Raw genomic sequence first — 5,353 nt, 5'->3', positions numbered from 1 at the left:
AACAGTACTCCAATATATAAATTTTGAGAGGAAGGCACCATCCAGTCTGTAATATTTGTTTTCTGACTTTCCAAAATTCATATCCTCCTTGCATGTAAAATTCATTCATTCTACTCCCAATGGCCCAGAAGATCTTAACTCATCCTAACATCAACTCTAAAGTATAAAGTCCAAGTATTCATATAGATATCCTCTAAGGTTGATATGAGCATTACTAGAGGTACAATTCATTCTGAAACAAAATTCTTCTCCAGCTGTGAAGCTATGCAACTAGATAAGTTATATGCTTTCAAAATACAATGGTGAGACATACATAGAATAGAAATAGGAAAATCTGGACAAAAGAAAAGGATGACAGATCTCAAGCAGTATAAAACCAAACAAGGCAAATCCATTAGATTTTAAGATTTGAGATTAATCCTCTTTGATGCAGTACTCCATTCTCCAGGTCCATGGGCATGATAGTCTTATCCACATGACTCTGTGGGGAGTCCTGTTCCCCCACCAACACCCCACACTGCCTCTGTGTGAAAGTGGCTCCAGGCCTAGGAGGAGGCATGCTTGCCTACTACAGTTGTATAGGAGACAAAGGAGAATTCAGTCCTCCCCTATGGCATTGTGGTGGAAGTGGGCAGCCCTATGATGGCAGTGATCTCTCAGTGAATTCTTAGTGATGTCTATAGCAAGCAAACTAGAAACTCAATAGTACAGACTGTGTAGTCTGAGTCTGAAACTTAAGAACTAGGAGAACTTGCAGTGAAATTTCCAGCCTAAAACCTAGCAGGTTTGAGACCCAAGAAGAACCAGTGTTTCCGTTCAAGTAAGACAACAGGACAAAATTGATGTTAGAGCTCGTGCAGTGAGGCAAGATTTCCCCCTTGTTTGTAGGCAGGCAGGCCCTGTATGGTACCATCCAGTCAAATGTGTTTTATCTGCAGACATTGCTGTAACAATATGTATTCTTCACTGTACAGTACAATGAATTTTTATGCCTTCAGACAGTTGGTGACAAAACCCTGAAGGTTTTGAGCACTTCCACTGAGGACCACTGAGTAGCAAATTAATTGCAAAGATGGGAGCGGAAGCAAACCCTGTGAAAAAATCAGACCTTATTTTCAAGCAGTTTCCAGCTCAAATGGGGAGAACAAAACATACATCCAGAAGCTATAAATTAAAGTGAAATGCCTCCAGATCCATAAGGGGAGGGCAAAAGTAATGGGATTTACACATGACTTCTGAGGAAGTGTTGCAGAGCTGAACCTTGGAGTATGGGTTGGGTCAGACAAGGAGAGGGAGGGACAGAAATGCCTCATAAATTCAGCAGTTTTCAACCCCGGGGTACTGCCCCCATAGAAGGAATTGAGAAATGGGGAGGGGTAGTAACTGTGGTGGTCACAATGACAAAGAGATGTTATTGCTTTTTAGTGCAGGAGTGAGTGGGGGCTGTTCAAAAGCTAAAAATCCTATAGTCCCTGCGATGTTCTTGGAAATTTTTTTTCTCATACAAAATACTAAAATTCAGTCTTATATCTGGTGGACTGAGCAACTTCGTTGAAGATAACAGTGTGCAATGTAACAGCCATTGTTAATTTCTATCATTTTGTTTTGAGGTCATGTATTATTTTTGTTGTTTTTATGTTGTTTTGATTTTGTCTTCATTACTGTTTTGTTAGTTTTTTAAATTTTTAAAATAAAATAAAGCAAAATACTAAAATTCTCTTCACAGAAAAATATAGTTCTTTGATATCTTTATTTGTAGAGTTAATAAACCGCCAAACACTTCAGCAAAATGTACCAAAATTATTGCTTCTCACAATGGAGTATACTTTTGTACATATTTTTTAAGCTAGGAATCAAGATGATTTGGTGATCCAATAACAGATTTAATCACATGGTCTAGTGTCTTTCTTTTCTGCCTTTACTATAAAACAGTTGTGTTTGGATAATTTGTGAAGAACACAGATTAACTTCTTTTTTTTTTATTTTAATTTTTTTTCTGGTACGGGGAATCAAACTCACAACCTTGCGCTTACCAGGCAGGTGCTGTACCGCTGAGCTAAATCCCCAGCCCTCAGATTAAATTCTTATAGCTCTGGAGTCCTGGAGGTCCAAGATCATGGCACCAGGACCTGGTGAAGCCCTTCTTGCTGAGTTATAAAATGGTGGAAGGCATCAGTGGCAAGATAGAGCAAGATAGATAGATGTCTTTTTCTTATAAAGCTATGAATGCCATCATGGGGGCCTCACCCTCATGATCTCATCTAATCTTAATTATCTCCCCAAGGCCCAACCTCCAAAGACCATGACTATATGAATTTGGGGTTCATGTTTCCAACACATGAAATTTGGAGGGACGTATTCAAACTACAGCATCAAAGAATGCAAAAATTCAGACCTAATTTCCCAGATCAATCCCTTGCCCACTCTGCATATTATTTATCTCACAAGGGCTTTACAATGTGTTGCAAATTGTCTTTCTCTTTCCTCTCTGGTTCCTCTTCCATAGGGTTGCAGAAAGAGATCTATACAGTAAAAGTTGTGCCAAAAGGAGAATAAAATATCACTTTATTAACAGCTGAACAAATACCTGAAACATCAAAGAGAGTCTTTTTAAGAAGTTTGGACTCCAGACTAAGGTTTATATTAGGTGGCTTTTTCTGAGCGTTCTGTGCTGACTCAGCCTACATGTTCACTTGCTGTTTATTTCCCAGATCCTCATAAGTACAGATACAGTTTCCAAAATAGCGAGAGTGTGGAACAAAGTTAAAGGGAGAAAAAAGTATGACTACGTAGCTAGAGAAAAGTTTAGTTCAATTTATCCAGTTGGTTTTAATATCAGCTGAAAGGTACAGAAGGAAAGAGAATGGAAAAGAGCAATCTGACTGTGCTCAATCAGTGATGCAGATCCTGTCCAGTTGAAATCCTAGAGGCAGCAGTGTTATAGTTTGGCTATAGTGTGAGGGTCTCCTAAATCTTCGTGTGCTGAAATTTGACTGCTATCGTGAGACATTAGAAGGGTGGAAACAATCTAAGAATAGGTGTAGGTGGGGCGGAGCAGTTTTGGGAAGCAATTAGGATGAGACAAGATTATTAGTGCAAAAACCCCATGTTTGAATTCTGGCGGTTTTATAAGAAGAGGGAGAGAGAGACCACGTGAACAATATGTCCACCCTCTATTTTTTGCCATGTGATGCCATGTGCCATATTTGGGCTCTGCTAGTAAGAAAACCATCTCCAAATGTAGCCTTTTGATCTTGTACCTTCAGAGCCATAAGGCAAAATAAGCCTCTTTTTTTTCTCATATAAAGTTAGCCTGCCTCGGGTATTTTATTATAATGATGGAAAACTAGTACAGCAAACTGGTCATAAAAGTGGGGTCATTACTATTACTATACCTAAAACATGGAAGCAGCTTTGGAATCAGGTAACTTGGCAGAGGTTGAAGAAGCAAGCTGGAAATAGCCTAGAATGCTGAAAGCAGAGCATTAGGGGTAATTCAGGCGAAAGCTCAGAAGATGAGGAAAGTATGAAAAAGCTGAAACACGCTCTTTCCATGAGTGTTCTGTGACCAGAATGCTGCTAGAAATGGGAACAGTAAAAGTCATGCTGACAATGTCTCATATGCAAACAAAGCACTATGAGAAATTGGAGTAAAGGCAACCCTCCAACTCTATTGTAAAACACTTGGCTGAACTGGATCCAGGGTGTAGAGCTTTACTGAAGCCTTAATTTTAAAATAATACACTGAGATAGCTGGTGAAGGAAATATCTAAACATAAAATATTCAAGCTGCTGCTTGGTTACTTGTACATGCATATAGTAGGATTCAGGAGCAATGGCATGACCTAAGAGCAGAATGTATGGGAAAAGGGAAGCAGAATGGAAAGATTTAGAAAGTTCACATCCTGGCTAGGGGAAAGAACAAAGGTACAGTAGAGAAGCTGTTTGCCAAACACATTAGTAAGCATAAAAGGGAGCCGGTTACTTTGCATCATAATTGAAAAAAGGCCCTAAGGGCATCTCAGAAGTCTTCAAGTGGCCCCTCCCTTCATAGATTCTGAGATCTCCGATGAAGAATATTTTTGTGGAAATCCAAGGCACTCAGAATAGGCTACCAGATGCTAGCACTGCCTCAGCCTTCTGGCTTTCTGGCAAAGTACTCACAGTCACTGCAGCCTTGCTTTCAGTGGGCCCAGATACAGCTCATGAATACAGCAGATTTTGAAGTCATCCACATGATGCTGGTTCTGCAGGGATACAGAATGAAAGGTATGGGGTCATGGTTCATTCTACTGAGATTTCAAAGGAAAGCCTGAAAGGCTAGACTGAAGTTTGCCATAGAGCTGGAGCCCATGAAGCTAGAACTTTATGGAGTGGTGCCTGGAGGAACTGTGGGAGTGGGGATTCTGAGGGTAGCCGTAACAACAGAGTGAAATGCCTGCCCTAGAAAACTACTACTAGGTCAATGTGCAACTCAGCACAGTAGCCACATGGGTTACAACCAGCAATGTCATAGAAGAAGAGGTCCCGTGTACACAAGACGCTTTAGGATTTATTGTCTCTTCCGCTGGGTTTTAGTCTCACTTTAAGCCAATTATTCCTTTCTAATTGCCTATTTCCTGCTTTTAGAATAGAATAATGTTTATCATATGCTTGTTTCACCATTTTATCTTATAAGTATGTACTATTTTTTTTTTCCTAGGGGCTCACAGATGAAAGTTTGTCTTAAGTTTCAGAGTACAACTTGGACTTGAACTTTTGAGTATATTGAAACAGTGAAGATTCTGGCATTCCTGGGAATGGAATGAAAGCATTTTGCATTGTGAGAATACTGTAGGGCCAGGGTCTCTGGATGTTGCTTTTTCCTCCACATGTTCATATGCTGGAAGCTTGGTACTCAGGGAGTGGTGCCAGGAGGTAACAGAACCTTTCAGAGGTTGGGCCTATTGGAAGTTTTAGGTCGCATGTGGGCATTCCCTTGAAAGGAATTAAGATACTTCTGGAGATGGGGTGGGAAGGTTCTGGTTAGTTTTCACAAGAGGACTGTTGGAAAAGCTTGAGCCTGGTCCCACCCAGACTCTCTCTAGCTACCTAGATGAAGATATGGTCCTTTCCCACAAACATGTTCCTGGACATCTGGCATAAAGTCCTTGCCGGAGGCTTTTCCATGCTGTTTGAAATTTCAGCTTCCAAAACTGTGAGCTATATAAACCTTTTTTCTACATTAGCCTGCCATAGTTATCTTATTAGAGTAATGAAAAATAGACTAATACAAGAAGGAAGATTTTTTCCCAATTCATGGGTTTTCCTTTTATTCTGTTGGTGATTTCTTTTGATGTGCAAAAACTTTTCA

At 40.1% G+C, this 5,353-nt stretch overlaps 1 long non-coding RNA gene across 2 annotated transcripts in view; it reads right to left on the bottom strand.

Moving 5' to 3' along the window:
* The window catches only part of LOC102006378, a 61,538-nt gene that overhangs the window by 29,650 nt on the left and 26,535 nt on the right, over window positions 1–5,353 (bottom strand). For both annotated transcript variants that reach the window (XR_261463.2, XR_001234572.1), the window contains one exon: window positions 4,165–4,247. This is a non-coding gene — a long non-coding RNA (uncharacterized LOC102006378). The remainder of the gene's footprint in view (window positions 1–4,164; window positions 4,248–5,353) is intronic.

This window comes from Chinchilla lanigera, unplaced genomic scaffold (genome assembly GCF_000276665.1).
Source record: "Chinchilla lanigera isolate Chin_1 unplaced genomic scaffold, ChiLan1.0 scaffold00030, whole genome shotgun sequence".
Classification (NCBI taxonomy): domain Eukaryota; kingdom Metazoa; phylum Chordata; class Mammalia; order Rodentia; family Chinchillidae; genus Chinchilla; species Chinchilla lanigera.
Note: the sequence above shows the minus strand (reverse complement) of the source record. Positions and strands in the feature narration are given on the sequence as shown.